Source organism: Podarcis melisellensis (genome assembly GCF_964234715.1).
Source record: "Podarcis melisellensis genome assembly, chromosome: 15".
NCBI lineage: Eukaryota > Metazoa > Chordata > Lepidosauria > Squamata > Lacertidae > Podarcis > Podarcis melisellensis.
Window position 1 is genome coordinate 35143357 of NC_138532.1, and position 18045 is coordinate 35161401.

Consider the following 18045-nt stretch of genomic DNA (forward strand, 5'->3'; position numbering starts at 1 on the left):
AAACAAAAAAAAACCAACTACATGTGGAAATGTGGAGAACTGTATGACTGGGAAAATGATAAATTTCTATGCAGAGTTTCCCAAAAGTCAAAAGCAAGGATTCCTGCAAAAACTATGATGGAAGAGTATTTCACCCCATGGGACCAGCGACACTAAATGTCTGACTTTTAGTTGTGGTCAGTTATGTCTCTATAACATGGGACAAAACTTATTGCACTACTCTGGATAATCTCAGTGATCAAGTTGGGATATGAGGGCTGAAGTGGTCCTTGAGGGATCTTGGTTCAGGTTGCTCAGGGCTTTATTTATCAACACAAGAATCTTGAACCTGCCCTGGTAGGATATAGGCAGCCAGTGCAGATGTTTTAGCAGAGGTGTCATGTGTTGCCATCTGTAGTCTAGCTTCTGCACCAGTTGGAGCTTCAGGGCCAGGCTCAAGGGCTTCCCCACATAGAGCACATTACAGTAGTCCAACATGCACGGGATTGTAACGCCTGTCACTTGGCAGCAGTCACTACACCAAGAGGAAGGACGCAGGCCCAGTCCATTGGTGCTGCAAACTGACTAGCATCTTTCGTTTACCCTCTCCTTGAACTTTTCCATCCCAGTTGGTCATTAGAACACCTTGCAACTCAGAACGTGAAGCTGAGTTTGCTTATTTCCTCCTCCCTCCTCAAACCACTTCCCTTTTGTGTCGTGCATGTTTCTTCAGGGAAAAAACAATGCTGTTCAGGGTTGTAAAGACTGTGGAGAGAATAATTGGGTGCACTCTTCCCACCATGGATCATGCTTCCAGGTGCCATAAGAAAGCTGCTGAGATAGCACAGGATAGTACGCACCCCGGAAATGATCTCTTTCAGCTTCTGCCTTCTTGAAGAAGGTACAGGGTTATAAAGACTAGGACTAGCCGCCTGAGAAACAGTTTCTACCCAAATGCGATTTTGGTTTTAAACGCAGCGTAGGGTAGTCTCCATGGGAGTATATTGTATTTAAAAATGGGGTACCAGAGTTTTTAGGGGGCTAACCAAGTTGGGATAGCTGGGATAGCAGGCTTGTTGGGTTTTGAATGTTTTATGTCGCCCAGAGTGCCGCCCAGAGTGCCTGGGGAAACCCAGCCAGATGGGTGGGGTACAAATAATAAATTATTATTATTATTATTATTATTATTATTATTATTATTATTATTATTATTTAGATTTTTCAATTTTGTTGTTCTGTATTGGACAATGACAATAAAGATTATTGTATCATATTATCGTATTGTAAACATGAGCTGCTTTTTGTGCTCTGGGAAGAGTGACTGAAGAGTGTGACAAACACACTCCTGTAGCCCAGTGACCTTGATCACACGTGCATAGTTCACAAGTGTCTTATTGAGGTGTGTGCATACAACTAGTGTTTGCTGTCAGTGTGAGGTTTTCCACTTGTTCAGTGGGACACTCTCCCTTCTCCTCCCACCCACTACATGTGCCCTCCCCAAATCTTGGGGTTCCAGCAACCCTTCAGAGCAGAAGGGGCATGACGGGAGGAAAACAGGGCAGTCCTACTGCCAGGACATTTTACTCAGTGCTACTTTGGATACAACCCACAGTTTTTGTTCTTCTGCATACTGCAGGATTCACCAAAACATGCTGACACCTTTCTCCTGCTTCATAGTGACCTCACTATGGCTCTAATACTTTTTTTGAAAGAAGAGGCCATAGAAGTGAACACTCGCTTCCTATCAAAAAGACAGAGGCTAAAACAAAACTTCGTAAATCACCAAACTGGCGTTCAGGGAAGAAATGCATCTGTTCAGACTTTATAACTACGAGCTCCCCTAACTACAAGCAAACCCACCAACAGGCACACACATTTTATAATACAGAAATTTCCTCCACAAAGCATTTATTAAAAAGACCATACACATGAGAAAAGGAATCTTAAATATTCTCTTTAAAAGTAGAAGACCATATTATAGATACCTTTCAAATCCTGTTATCGCAAAGGAAGGATTTAGACCTCTTTTCTCCTAGCGAGATCGCTTTCACAGAACCATGCTGCCTGCTTCCAAAAGCAATTCATGTAAGGCAAAGTTTAGGATGACTATACCTGCACTCATTTGCTCACCTGAACCTACTGTAGCCAGCCCAGAGGTCTAGAATTTTTATCAATTTATCACCAGTTGACTTTTTTTTTAAGGAGGAGGAGAGAGGAAACAGGCGATGATCTCTACAATGCTTTTCTTGTTTAAGAACTGACTCTCTCTCCCCTCCCCCAACCCCGAAGCAGTGTCGCATGAAACTGTTCGGAAGCTGGACTGGGTTACACAGTGAACCAAGCCAAAAGCTAAATCAGCATTTCTTCAGCCTTACATTCTTTCAACGGCAATTAATTAGAATCTTCTACTGCTTAGGAGCTGGGAATGAGTCTTGCTAAATCACTAGAGCGGCTAGTCCAATGAGGAGTGGTTGAAAGAGCCTGGGTATGATATGCTGCAGAACAGAGAAAGATCAGGGGAGGCATGGTTGGTCTTTGGTGTTAGGACAACTACCATCCAGTTGATAACATTTCCTTCACTGGCAAGGTGATTGAGAGGACGGTTGCCAGAGAGTGTCAGGCAAACCTGGGGGATTTCACTTCTTGTGGTTTCACTTAGAGGTTCTGCTATATCGTCAAGCGATATATGCATTTTGTTAAATAAATCAAATACAGTGGTACCTTGGGTTAAGAACTTAATTCTTTCTGGAGGTCCGTTCTTAACCTGAAATTGTTCTTAACCTGAGGTACCACTTTAGCTAATGGGGCCTCCTGCTGCCGCTGTGCTGCCACCATGCAATTTCTGTTCTCATCCTGAAGCAAAGTTCTTAACCCAAGGTACTATTTCTGGGTTAGCGGAGCCTGTAACCTGAAGTGTCTGTAACCTGAAGCGTCTTTAAGCTGAGATACCACTGCACAGTGGGCGCTCAGGTTGCGAATGTGATCTGTGTGGGATGCACGTTCACAACCCGCAGCATTCGCAACCTGCAATGGCGCATCTGCGCATGCGCAGGTTGTGATTTGGTGCTTCTGCGTATGCGCGACTGCTGAAGCCCAGAAGTAACCTGTTCCGGTACTTCTGGGTTTTGGCAGTCCGTAACCCAAAAAAAGCAACCTAAAGCATTTGTAACCCAAGGTATGACTGTAAAACTGATTATCTAGACCAGTGTTTCCCAAACTGGGGTCTTCAGCTGTTTTGGGACTACAACTCCCATCATCCTTAGCTAGCAGGACCAGTGATCAGGGATGATGGGAATTGTAGTCCTAAAACAGCTGGAGACCCATGTTTCTGATCTAGACCCATCTCAATCTGGCTTAATAAGAGGAGACTGCTGGATCAGGCCAAGGACCCATCAAGCCTGGTATCCTTTTCTCAAAGTAGCCAACCAGATGCCTATGGGAAGCCCGCAAGCAGGACATGAGCACAGGCACATGCTCCTCTCCTGCCATTTTCCAGCAACTGATGTTCAGACCTGTGTCACTGAAAGAGCCTTAGCCAACTTGATTGATTACTTTTATCGGGAGAAGTTCAAGGGGAGTATAAACAAATATTTTTTGGATTTTGTAGATATTGTCGTCACCCCCATTTAATTTATTTCTACTCGACATTGGAAACAAATTTGCCAAACCCTCTGAAAGAGAATGTGATTCTCAGGCTGATAAGTATGTGGAGAAGCAATGAGATACCATGTGAATTTTGCATTAATTTTACTCTCTGGTCTTTCTGTTTGGAACATCTGTGTTTTGCCTGTGCTCAGAACCCAACTCTATTGATACTAAACCTGCTGGGCAGCTCCCTTGCCTTCTCAGAGGGCCAGAATGAGACATTGGCTCATGGCTTATGCTCTTCACCGCTAACACTTGTCCTACATGTTCCAACACGTTTTCCTTTCACGCCATGTTATGGAAATAGATCCAATTTTAGGACTATTAGAGAGTTCTGAATCGCTGAACATGAAGGCCCTGAATTCTCCAAAGGGACTGTGCCTGGAACAGCTGTTGATTCTCGTTTTAGCGGTATTTGGAAACTGACGCTGCTAATAAAGCTTGAAATTGCCCTAGTTTAGTCACATCATTGAGCAGATGTGAAATTCCCTTAACACGAAGTCGAGCATGAAAAAGGTGGAGAGGGGATTCAAAGCAGGAGGAAAACGCCTGGCTCACAGGCACTCACTTGTAGCTTCAACATGGGTAAAGACCTTCCTCTCCAAAGTATGCCCCACTATGACTGTGTACAGAATGCCTTATAGTGGATTTGCAAGCAGCATGGTGACACGGTTCAGGTGTAAGAAGTAAGGAACCAGAGACCTGTGCTGTTTCCAGAAACAGGAAGGCTCAAGGAGGAGGCTTTACTCTGGTCTCCTGGACCAAAACCCAACCATAACTGCTGGAACCAAGATGAACCAAGATGATAAAGGGTCTGGAAATCAAGCCTTATAATGGACTATTGAGGGAATTGGGTATGCTTAGTCTGAAGAAGAGAAGACGGAGAAGTGATACGATAGCCATCTTCAGTTACCTGAAGACATGTCAATGATCTGAAGGCGTGGAGCAAGCTTGTTTTCTGCTGCTCCAGAGGGGAGGACCCAAACCAATACATCAAAATGACATGAAATGAGATTCTTCATCACTTTCTGATGGCAAGAGCTGTTTGACAGTGGAATGGGCCACCTCAGAAAATGGTGGACTCTCCTGCATTGGATGGCCCTCTGCCAATGATTCTTTAGCTTTGATTCCTGCATTGCTGAGACTTGGACAAGATGACCCTTTGGATTCCTTCTGACCCTACAGTCTTATGTTTCTATGATGAAGATGTTTCAGAGACAACTTGCAGTCAAAGAGACCCAGAGTCCCCAGGCGCCCTTACTCTTGCGTAGGGATGAGTGAATCTGTTCATTTCCGTTTCTCTTTTATATAGTCTTACGTCTAGTACTCCACACTTCCGCAACAGTTTGTGATTTGTTTATTTTAATGTCCCCATTAAAATGCATCAGCATTTTAGTGAAATTTTTCCTAATACATGCATGTTTGTATGCGATTTCCCCCAGTGTCTACTACATCTTTGCGAAGCAATTTCCCCTATTAAAATACAGCAGGATAGCAGTGAAAGCCCAATGATGTGACAGTTATATATCAAAAACACATTGAAGAAAGATGGCAGGTTCAATTCTGCTGTGAAAACTATTGTGCTAGTTTTCCTGATTATAATGCCAGCACTTCTGTCCCACTTTCTGATGTCCCTTTCAGTACTTGTTGTGCTATGGAACCGTGGCTTTTTGATCAATATACGACCACGTGATGCTAAATTGTAAGCAGTGGGAAAGAATTGTATGGCAGCATACAGACCCACATTTTGTTGTGTGAAATTACAGTACAGAACTCGCCCCCCCCCCCGATTTTCTGACTTAACGAGGTTGCAAATTGATTTTTTCCAGAAACAATTAACAAGGAAATGCATGCTAAACATGTGCTAAATTCCACTAGACTTCCAGAAGTAGCTTTTATGTCCTGTTAAAGGTCGCATAAAACATGGAAATTAAGATGTAAGGAAACACTGGGAAGATGGAGTAAATTGCCTTCTGAATGCAGCCAGGGAAATTGCAAGAGAAGCAAAATGAAATATTAACAATAAATATGCTGTTAAGCTCCCAGAGTCTTTGTTTCCAGGGAGTACCAATGACGAAGTATAGAAACCAGAGGTGTGTTAGAGCAAAATGACAATTAAGGAAAAAAGCAAAAAGCTGCGAGTCACCAGAGTGTGTCATTCCCTCGGAAGTACTTAGATAACTCAAGTATGAAATTGTTGATTTTTAAAATAAAATATCTAAGTATATCATAAGAAATCAAAAGGGACCTTGCAGAAGTCCGGGAAACTGCAGAGCAATCAGCTGCCATCCCAGGTAAAACTGCCAGAAGGGGCTGTTGCACCATAATTGTTATTCAACATACAGAAGAATAATCCATGCTGAGGATGAATTCAGCATGAATTCACCAGGCTTCTATAATTCTTTGAGAATGTGGAACAAACATGTAGATGTGCAGCTGTTGGGTAGAAATGGTATAATCAATCATTTACCAGCTCTGAAGATGGTTTTCATATCACCTCTTAATCAACCTCAATCCATCCAACGTGGTCTGGAGCCAAACCCCACCCCCCACTGCCCATATTATTGGTAGAAATTGCTTCCATTAATCTGATTTGGGGCCTTTGTCACACAACTGCAGTGTCAGATAAGATTCTGCAAAGGAAGACTCTGAAGATCTTGTGGGTATATGAAGTAAGCAGTCATTTATCTTTGGGAAGCTTTCAACCTACCTTAAGTCTTTCAATACTTATTATTTTTTATTAATTACATTTATTTATTATTTATATACAGTGGTACCTTGGTTTTCAAGAATCTCAGAAGCCGAATGTTTTGGTTTTCAAACACTGAAAACCCAGAAGTAAATGCTTCTGTTTTCGAAAACACCTCAGAAGTTGAATGGCTTCTGCTGGGTTTTTCCCCCTTCAATTTTCTCCATCGACTTTGGAGACCGTCCTTTGCACCTCGGTTGTCGAACCTTTCGGAAGTCGAACCATCTTCTGGAATGGATTATGTCCGACAACCGAGGTACCACTGTATTAAATTTACATGTCACCCTTCCTCTGAAGATCACGGGGCACTTTACAGCATAAAAATACAAACTGAGAACACAAAATACATGAAAAACAAACAAACACAAACCAACCAACCAACCAATAACCCCACCTCCCACAAACACCTATAAAATGCCATAGATGGTTTAATCTACCAAAGGTCTGCTTATAGAAGAGCATTTTTTGCCTGGTGCCTAAAGCTATGGAATGAAAGCTACCTAGATGTCAAGCTAGCTAGATGCCAAGCAAGCCTCTCTGGTGAGAGCATTCCACAAATGGGGAGACACCACTGAAAAAGCCCATTCTCATGTTGTTACTCTCTGGACCTCTTGTGGAAGGGGCACACGAAGAAGGGCCTCCGATGATGTTCACAGGTCCAAGTCAATTTTGTTACGTTTAAAATATTATGATTTTGAACAACAACTCTATGCTAAATCCTTTTTATTGATTTTTTTCCCCAATTTTTTTTACCAAATCAGCCACATTAAAACAAATTTAATACAATTTTTCCAAAAAATGGATTCCCACATTCCGCTCCTGATGTGTCCAAAGGTTATTTTTGTTGCTGCATTATTTCCTTAGTTATTTCTAATTCACATTTTTAAACTTAGTATCTTTAACCATCAGCCCTGCACGTACAATATTTAACATTTACAATATCTCCAAGTAAGGTTAGTCAACTGATTATCAGTGCACAACGAATCAATAATTTTCATTTCTAAAATCCTTTTCCTTCATTCAGTGTGTATGAATGCCTAATAGTTCACATTCACTAGATGTATAGCAACTGTATGAATGAATAAGTGAAGGAAACAACATTCTTTGGAAGATAAAATGGCATTATACAAGAGTGCTGTGCCCATTTGTCCAGAGACACCCAAAGACTTGAATCTGGTGGGTTGTGGTCACACAGCCTTATGACCCAGCAGAATGTATGCAATCAAAGCTTCTACCTAGTTGCCATTAAGGATGGGAGAGAAATTTGATTCAGTTCACATGTAAAGGCGAACATTTAATTTGCACTTACTGAAAGAACTGAAGTTAGACACCGTCAACCTTTGGAATATCTAATGAATACCTTGATTTTGCAATGCAGTTCCCCATCCAAGTAGATACAGTATCCCCAGTCAACATTGTTTTAAACTACTGAAGAGTTGTTTGTTTTTTAATAATCAAGCATTATATAAAATTTGCTCAATAAAGCAACAATAATGAGCACAAGGGTGCATACACTGGTGTAAAATGCTCATATAGTGTAAAATGTGTATAAGTGAAAATAACATATACATATGTAGTGCTTTGTTCTGGGGGGACGCAGGGGTATGCGTACCCCTAAACGTTTTGTGAATCTAAGGGGAGAAGAAACTAACTTTTTTAAAAAAAGTTTCTTCTCCAGCATGGTGAATCATCATTTCCATTGCTACCCCCGATGGCCTCTTCATTTCCTTTCCTGGTGTTTCCTAAATCTCAGACGGAAGCGAGTGTTTAATGTGTGAAGCAGTGTGGAATGTGGATGCGTGGTGTTTTCATGGTGAAAGTTTGGCTTCACTGAGGGGCAGTAGTTCAATATGAGTAGGAGAATTACTAACCATTTTTCATCAGAGGAATCAGGAAGATGTTAGCGCTCACAACCTCATGAGAATGTGGAAGTTACAGTGAGCTGTCAGCTGTGTAATATGAAGTAATGCATGTTCTTTGTACTTTTGTCCCTTTACTGTATTTATTATCCCCAATTTTGAAATAAAAATGGTGATTTTCTTGAGTCAGAGTGAGAGTACCCCTAAACATTTTTTAACAGAAGAGAAGCACTGCACATATGCATTATATTTGTGGAATTTGTTTTCTTTTGCAAAAAAAATAATAATTCACAAACTGATGTGGGAATATCTGAATTTAAAGAGTGGGGAAATGAGAAACTAAAACCAACATACTCTACCATCCCTAATTGTTGTGTAAGAAAGACCATAGCAGAATATGAGAACTCCGGAGACAGAGCCATTTTGGGGTGGAAAGCTCTACAGCTCCCCGAGAACAAGTGTGGCAATTCCACCAGCTTCTACCTCCCTGCCTCCCTTTGTGCCACTATACTTGACACCTAGCTAGATGCAGCAACTATCTTTGGAAACGATAACATGGGTGCATGTGTGGTACGATTGAAAGCTCTTGAACAGATGGAATTAACTGAGAACTCTGATGCTCTGTGTCTCTCCCCTCCAATCCCAGGTTGCATTCATGACACCTTTTCATCCTTCTCCATCCTTCTCCACAACTCCCAGATCAGACACGTCTGTTGTGAGGTGTGATGAACGACACATTTTGCTTAAAGATGTTCTACCGTTTCATGAGCATTTTTAATTCATAAGTCTAATTTAAACTGTCAGCCGTCCGGCTGATACATAGGGTTTGTTTGATATATACTCCTAATTCAGTGCAAAATATTGTGACTATAAAGAATAAATCTATGACATCTCATTCCGATCTTTTTTTGTTGTGCCTTTTTTTGTTGTGTTAGCTTTCAAACAATGCCAGGTTACCAAATAGGCATAGCAGACACCAGCCTTTCGGCCCCACACCTTTTAGGGGGCTTGCCCCTTGGTTTATTAAAATTGTTGGCTGGTGGAATCAAAAACAAATTAGGAGAAATTGCTAGGGGGTTTCCTGAGATTTCGACTGCCTAGGGACCTCTGCATGGTTTAATCCGGCACTGCTTTCAAATATGGTGTGATAATGGGAAGTTTTTTCCACTGGCAGAGGAACGGGGGGCAGGGGGAGTGCACCGCTCCCAGCACCATTGTGGAGGGGGGTACCATCGCGGCCACACACTCCAGAAACGCGCCACGTACTCCCCCACCGCGCTGGGTGCCATGCCCTCGCGAGCGGCACGCCACACCCCATGACGTACGCCACACCCCCACAGGCAGTGTGCCACACCCCTGGGACATGTGCCAGCCATGCCCCCATCTGCTCTCCACCCCTGGTGCAAAAGCATGCAGCTTCGCCACTGGGTTTTCATCCCCCCCCCCCCCCACAACTGTGTCTGCTATTTGCCCTGTTAAAGAAAATGCACACCTGCAAGTGTCATTTGCATAAGAGCATATGACTAACCTGCAGGATCAGGCCAGTGACCCGTTTAGTCCAACATCCTGGTCTCAAAGTGGCCAATCTGATGCCATTGTGGGATGCCAAAAACATTTGCTGGGGGGTGGGAAGTGTGAAATCTGGGAAGTCGGGCATTTTGAGTCCTCATCTCATCTATCTTGGCCATAGTTCATATTTAGACAGAATTTCAATTGCAACCATGCACACAATGTTTACGAAGGCATATCTATTCTGTTCTAATTTAGGAAACGTTTGACTCTCGCAGTAAACAACAGCAGCAAGATACCTCGGTCCCTGCGATTTCCCCAGTCATGAGCATGGTCTGTGTGCCATCTGTTCCGTACTCTCTTTCCTCCCCTAAGCTTTACATGACACCCTCAATGAATTATAGCTTGGAACATTTTGAAAATGTTCCAAAGCCCCATATCAATTAAGATGTAAAAGCCGATAATAAACATGAGACCCTGGGGTCATCCTCCATAAAAAAAACCTAGAAATACTCTCTTCCTGATTTAAGCACTTCAAAAGAAGAAATAATTTTAGAAACTGGTTAAAACTTCTAACAAATGACTCAAACAGCACACAAACTATTATTATTATTATTATAAGCCATGTTCCCAAGCTCCATTTTAATTTATTTGCCCAGGTCGATTTTAATTTTTCTATCAGGTGAGGATGTCTCAATGCCCACCCACCCTCCAGCCGATTCCTTTTTGTCACTCAGATTATAAGAGCACAGAATGCAGAGTTTAATTAAAGAGAACAAAAGACCTAATTTATAGCCATGGCTGATTTTGAAAATGACTATAATCCTCAGCATTCTCAGAATCCACGGTAAATAAAAGTCAGGCCCCTGTAATCTAAATAGATCTATCCATCTGCCAAGCTACTTCAGCCTCAGATTTAACAGAAGAAATGGAGTTGCGTTTTGTGATGTTGAAATTAAAGACCCTGACAAAGTCGTCTGGGAACCACACAAAGCCTAGCTCAAGTGTGGGGCCCACTTTTAAATTCCTGGAATTCCCAAGCCCCATAGTGTTTGAACCCTAAAATCACCATTCCCCATGGATCCTCATCCCCTTATGCGGGTGGCACTGTGGTCTAAACCACTGAGTCTCTTGGGCTTCCTGATCAGAAGGTCAGCTGTTCGAATCCCTGCAATGGAGCGAGCTCCCGTTGCTCTGTCCCAGCTCCTGCCAATCTAGCAGTTCGAAAGCAAGCCAGTGCAAGTAGATAAATAGGTACCGTTGCGGTGGGAAGGTAAATGGCGTTTCCATGCACTCTTGTTTCAGTCATGGTGTCCTGTTGCACTAGAAGCAGTTTAGTCATGCTGGGCACATGACCCGGAAAGCTGTCTGTGGACAAACACCGGCTCCTTCAGTCTGAAAAGTGAGATGAGCTCCGCAACCCCATAGTCGCTTTTGACTGGGGACGCAGGTGGCGCTGTGGGTTAAAGCCTCAGTGCCTAGGACTTGCCGATCGAAAGGTCGGCGGTTCGAATCCCTGCGGCGGGGTGCGCTCCTGCTGCTCAGTCCCAGCGCCTGCCAACCTAGCAGTTCGAAAGCACCTCCGGGTGCAAGTAGATAAATAGGGACCGCTTACCAGCGGGAAGGTAAACGGCGTTTCCGTGTGCAGCTCTGGCTCGCCAGAGCAGCGATGTCACGCTGGCCACGTGACCCGGAAGTGTCTCCGGACAGCGCTGGCCCCTGGCCTCTTAAGTGAGATGGGCGCACAACCCCAGAGTCTGTCAAGACTGGCCCGTACGGGCAGGGGTACCTTTACCTTTACCTTTTAATCATCCAGGGGTCCTTTTTTACCATCCCCTTACCCCACCTCCCAAACACTATATTCCCCCTTTCCTTAAAGTCTCACATGTCCTGGAGTAAGGATGGATAAACCTTTCAGTTTCAGTTTCTCCCAGTTTCTCATTCTTTTCTATCAGCATTGCTGGGGATTGAACAAGATAACCCTTGGGATCCCATTCCAGCTGTACAAATATATGCTTCTTTGATTCCATGTTCTCCACATTTCCCATATCAATTTGCTATTTATTCATTTATTTTAAAAAAGAAACCATCACACACAAAAACCATCAGCATCGTTTTAGTAGAAATTTAGCAGGCTTAGAAAATAAATTCCTCTGTGCCAACCTCCCATTTCCTCCAAAATGCTGTTCCCCATAAAGCCTTAGCAGGGCAGGTGTAGGTCAATGTCCATGTGTGCAGAGAGGGGAGGAGAGCAAATTGTTTAGTCCAGACTCCCTTCCTGGCAAGCTGGTAAGCTGAATAATTGGGGAAGGGCTGTGGTTCAGTGCATCTACTTTTTATGCAGGGGGGGGGGTCCAAGGTTCAATCCACTTCATCCCCAGGTAAGGCTAAGAGAGACTCCTGCCTGAAACAACATCTGGAGGACCAAAGGTTCTGCACGCTTGCTGGAGACAAACAAAACTGTCAATTTTGCTTCTCTTAGTTAAGCGTTTTCCAGAGCTTGAAGTTCAGTTCTCTACATTCTCTACACACTAGCTCGCAAAACCCTTATGAAAATGCATCAGCATTTTGGCATTATTTTCTCCAAATAAACTTTTTTTTTTGCAGTTTTGACAAATGTACACATTTTTGTAAGTGGTTTTTTCCGTAATTTAATTCATTTTTGTATGTTATTTTCACTAACATCTGCCTTTATACGCACTGTTTACAGCATGCATTTTTTTTACCCATTATTGGGCTGGAGAACTGTGCTGCAAAATTCAGAGGGGAGCGAATTTTCTGGAGGATCGCTGTATTTTGGTTTGTTTGTTGTTTCAGAAAGTATGAATTGGGTGAGGTTTTCTTTAAATGGAAGCTGGTTCACGTGTGTCTCCCATCCCTAAAACAATGCACCTTCCTGCAACTATCCGTTTGGCATTCCTTCTATCTGACCTCCTACCAGCCCTCCCATAATTCATCCCTCGGTTCCCTCCATCATACAGGGAGAGCAGGCCTTGTAGCTCTGCTAAGATGAAGCAACTGACAGCTCTTCCGCCACCTCTTTCTTCTGGAGCGAAATGCCTGAGGCAAAACACAGATTGTTACCTGACCTGCTTCTCGGGCCTGAGCAGGAGCTAAGACTCTTACCTTGAAAGGCATTCGGCCTACAGTGCACCTGGCCATGATCTCTGCATGAACAAGCAGACATCAGTGGCATGAAAGGAGAGGTGACAAAATAGCTCCTTTGTCCCCTTCCACAGAGGGTGTGTGTCACCACCACAAGCAGCCTGTTCTGCTGTGCTGCCTTGTTCTGTGCAGAATTCACACTTGAAAGGAACTCGGCTGCAACCTCTTGCAAAAGAGGGCAATGTGAGTGTGAGAGGAATTATTAGCCAAAAAAAAGGGTGGGGTGACATAATGAAAGAGAAAGCCACAAGAACCCAAGTGACAATGACATGCCATAAAAAATAAATGCTATGTGGGTATAATGTTTATTATTTATTGTGGATTACAATATTTTATATATGCCAGGAAGGAAGGAAGGAAGGAAGGAAGGAAGGAAGGAAGGAAGGAAGGAAGGAAGGAAGGAAGGAAGGAAGGAAATTGTGAGACCTTGGGCGCTATTCAACTTTAACAGGGGTCAGCAAACTTTTTCAGCAGGGGGCTGGTCCACTGTCCCTCAGACCTTGTGGGACTATATTTTGAAGGAGAAAAAATGAACAAATTCCTATGCTCCACAAATAAATTCTTATGCACAGACACATTTCAAATAAAAGCACACATTCTACTCATGTAAAAACACCAGGCAGGCTCCACAAATAACTCAGAGGTGCATTTTAAATAAAAGGACACATTCTACTCATGTAAAAACACACTGATTCACGGACCGTCAGCAAGCTGGATTTAGAAGGCGATTGGGCCGGATCCAGCCCCTGGGCCTTAGTTTTCCTACCCATGGACTAGCCTGTCCCATCAGTGCAACCATTTACACTTGTAAAATGGGACTTTCACCCTTTCTCTCACCCCTGAATAGTCTGCACCTTCCTCAAATATGCTCCGGGAAGTTAGGGAAAAACCTTAGAATAGATTTGGGGGAGTGCAGGGGTAGAACATTCCAGTCCTAGACATTTTGGCATCTGAGGCAAACCACAAAATGGTGTCCCCTCCCTTGCCAGTGAAGATGAAGTGAATTTCTACATCAGGAAGAAAGGGGAGAGTGAAAATCTACATTGGGAGCAAAGAGGCGGGTGGGAATAAAGATCTACATGTGATGCATTCCTCAGAGGCCTGATCTGTTACCCCATCAGCCCTGAGTGCTCACTGGAAGGACAGATCCTGAAGCTTAGGCTCCAATACTTTGGCCACCTCATGAGAAGAGAAGACTCCCTGGAAAAGACCCTGATGCTGGGAAAGATTGAGGGCACAAGGAGAAGGGGACGACAGAGGACAAAGATGGTTGGACAGTGTTCTCGAAGCTACCAGCATGAATTTGACCAAACTGAAGGAGGCTGTGGAAGACAGGAGTGCCTGGCATGTTCTGGTCCATGGGGTCATGAAGAGTTGGACATGACTAAACAACAAAACAGCATTCAATACCCTTAACAAACAATGGTTCCCATAGAATACTCTTTTGGGAAACCATGACTGTTTGAAGTGTTATGATACTGCAACCAGTGTATAAAACAGATAGGGCCCAAATTTCATTGAATTAAATGGAACTTGCTCCCAAGTAAGTGTACGTACGTCCTCAACTTCCCAGACCTGTGCCCAGGGGGAACTCACTGAAATATCCAGGGAAATCTGGACATATGGCAACCCATCTCAGCCAGAACCCAATTGCTGTTCATATCCTGAAGCAAAGTTCTTAACCTGAAGCATTATTTCTGGGTTAGTGGAGTCTGTAACCTGAAGTGTATGTAACCAGAAGCATATGTAACCCGAGGTACCACTGTACAGTTCCCTGCTGAGGCAAAAGACAAATTGCCCTCCCACTTCAGGCATGTAAGCTGACGGGACTGGTGGTTGATTCATCCGTCAGCACTGGCAGCCAAGTAGATAGTAGGCTACAATAGGAGGTGCTTGGTAGCTCACATGTTAAATACAGCCGTATCATCCAAAAGAAATTGTCCACAGGCCCCGGGAAAGTGCTAGGGGAGAAGCTCTGATTATACTGCCCTACAAACATGCACATACCAGGTTCAGTCCCTGTCATTTGCAGATAAGGCTGGGAAAGACCACCAGCTGAAACCTTGGAGTGCCACAGCTACTCTGTGTAGACAATAACTGAGATAGATTGACCAAAGGTCTGATGAGGTATGGCTCCTAATTCCAGAATTAAATTGCACAGAACCTCAGAGTTTGTTTTAGGAAACTCGTGTTTGTAACAAGACCCAACCGCAACATGCATTCGCTCTGTGTACTTTTAATGGTGGCTTGGTTGATGAAGCATACACAGTAAAATTTCCCTGACCACTGAATTGCACCAGGCAGTAGCACCCATGAGCAGAGCATCGCTGCACTTAGATTTCGGCTCCGGAACCTTGAAAATAAAATAAAATTAAGCCCTGTTCTAATGTGACATAAATCTGTAATGCATTATTGGTTTGTGTGCTAAGGGAATTGAAAGCAAGTGTATGTATGTATGAGAGAGAACGAGAGAGCATGCTGCAGATTTTTAACTCTTCATAAAAGGTAAAGGTACCCTTGCCCGTACGGGCCAGTCTTGACAGACTCTGGGGTTGTGCGCCCATCTCACTTAAGAGGCCAGGGGCCAGCGCTGTCCGGAGACACTTCCGGGTCACATGGCCAGCGTGACAAGCTGCATCTGGCGAGCCAGAGCCGCACTCGGAAACGCCGTTTACCTTCCCGCTGGTAAGCGGTCCCTATTTATCTACTTGCATCCGGAGGTGCTTTCAAACTGCTAGGTTGGCAGGCGCTGGGACCGAGCAGCAGGAGCGCACCCCGCCACAGGGATTCGAACCGCCGACCTTTCGATCGGCAAGTCCTAGGCGCTGAGGCTTTAACCCACAGCGCCACCTCATAGAATCATAGAATTGTAGAGTTGGAAAGGACCCTTAGGATCATCTAGTCCAACCCCATGCAATGCAGGAATATGTAGCTGTCCCATATGGGATTCAGCCTGCAACTTTGGAGTTAGGAGCACCATACCCCAACCAACAAATCGTCAAGTGGATAGATCGTTTGTCAAAATCTGAGAACTGCCACTTTTAATGCCCCCTTCCCTGCCTCTACTTTCCATCTGAGCTGTGCGGATGAGTCCACTGGAGCAAATGGGGCACTGCCCCACCGACCTCAGTCTGCCTTCAGCCATCCCTCACAGGCCTGCATTCTTACTTACAAACAGTCCTGGCAGCCATCTTCCTCCTCCTCGGTCTCCGTGCTGCCCTTGTGGAACTCAGAAAGGAGGATGAGGACAGAGGCAAAAATAGAATTAGTTGGCCCTGCTTGTCATTGGCTTTTGCTCCCACGACTATTTGGGCTCCTTGTCTTCTACCCCACCAGTCCCAAGGGGCACCAGCCACCACTGAATCAAGGAGAACTTCTACGTTCACCTAGAAATTCCCCAGTGGAAAGACAACGAGAAGCTCATTAAGATACAATAATGTTAATGGACAACTATGAGGTGGATATGAGGGAGTGCCAATCAATGCATAATTTAAGAACAGTTCAGCTGTAGGGAACTAAGAATTAATATTTATTTATTTATTTCAATTTATTTATTTATTTGTATCTGTTTATGGTCTGCCCTTTGTCATGTGTTTCCCAAGGCAGGCTATATTCAGGTCAATGGAACACATCAACCATGTTATACAGGGCACTTCTAGACTGTCACTATTTTCGAGTGAGAATCACCGACCTACTGGAAGATTCAGGTTGTGAAATTCCAGTTGATTGGGAGGTGTAATGCAACAAACCCGCTTCCCCAAAAATATCTTGCTTTCTGCAACAGAAAATGTGCACTGGAAATTGTAGGATAAGAAACACTTCCTCCGACACAATGGCATCTAACCCTCCCGAAAGCAAATCAAACAGAATGCTCATTAAATAGCGAGCATCGTTGTCTAATCTTCCTGCAAACAAATCAGGATGAATGTTCGATGAACAGTTCATCTAGAAGTGCCCACAATATTCTTCCATAGTGATATGTCTCTGCTGAGAACAGGGCTCTTGGAGGAAAAGAATAATAATCCATTGGCCGATGTGGTTAAATGCTCTTCTGACACAGTGCAACGACTAAGAGGCAATTTATAAACACATCCATTACTACTATGCAGCAGTGACTATTCTGTACAAAACACCCGTATAGAAAATGCAGAAAATTCTACTGTTGCCTTGTTAGGTTTATGAAAACTTCTTCATAGTAAGAACCCAATTAATTGATGAATTGGGGCACAGGGTTGAATATAGCAAATTTATATAGTTTTATGCCCTTCCAAAGAAAAGGGGGGGGAGGACTGAAAATTGCAATGGATTTCATTTATCAAAATTATGGTGATGGTCATTTATTTGGCTGTTTAAAAAAAGGATTAGCTGCATAGGTGATAGGTTAGGAATCATGGGGTATGCATGTTTTTAAAATTGGGCTTTCATATTCTGGGACGATACGCCACCAATCGCATGATGCTGTGAGGCAAATGGTGAGATAGCCGGCTGTTGAATTTCCCCTTTTGACCTGGCTGGTCCCTGCTGTAGATCTTTAGTGCTGGCACACATCTCCCTTTGATCTCATCTCGCAAGGTGTGCTCTCTCAGAACACCGAATGGGTAATCATCACAGCTTCATCACCTCCTACCATGAGTGACAGGTCTCAGGCCAAGTGTAACCACAGAAACCACAGCATGAAACGGAAGTCAAATGTTGCTCTCCCCAGCAGAAAGTTACATCCCTCAGGTTACAATTCAAGAGGCGACATACCTTCTCCTTCTCTCAATCACTGGACGAGAAGGAGGAAGGGGGGAGAGCCAAGTTTTCACATTTTCTATCTTGAGAGCAAAGGCAGATGCATAATACAAGGAAAAGGAATAAGATACGCAGGAGGGGGGAATGTTAACCTTCCTTGCCTGCCCCCCATCTGCACATACATGGGTATATGTAAGCTGCAAAGCCCCCACCTCCCCAGATTTTAGAAAGATATCTTACCTAGTCAGGATGTTGGGGAAGCCTCTTTCATAATCCATGGTGTGATGATGGCTGTGGTTGGTTAAACTGTTCCGAAGGAGCCAGAATGAGTGCAGCAACTTGCAAAGACAGAATATAGGACAAGCTTAATTAAAAGAATCTGGAGGCTGCCTGTCTCCTTTTTTT

General features: G+C 43.7%; 1 protein-coding gene across 1 annotated transcript in view; it reads right to left on the reverse strand.

Moving 5' to 3' along the window:
- The window catches only part of CALN1 (calneuron 1), a 138070-nt gene that overhangs the window by 104032 nt on the left and 15993 nt on the right, over positions 1-18045 (reverse strand). The window contains exon 2 of the mRNA XM_081890675.1: positions 17881-17978. The gene's annotated coding sequence lies outside the window, so the exon portion shown is untranslated. The remainder of the gene's footprint in view (positions 1-17880; positions 17979-18045) is intronic.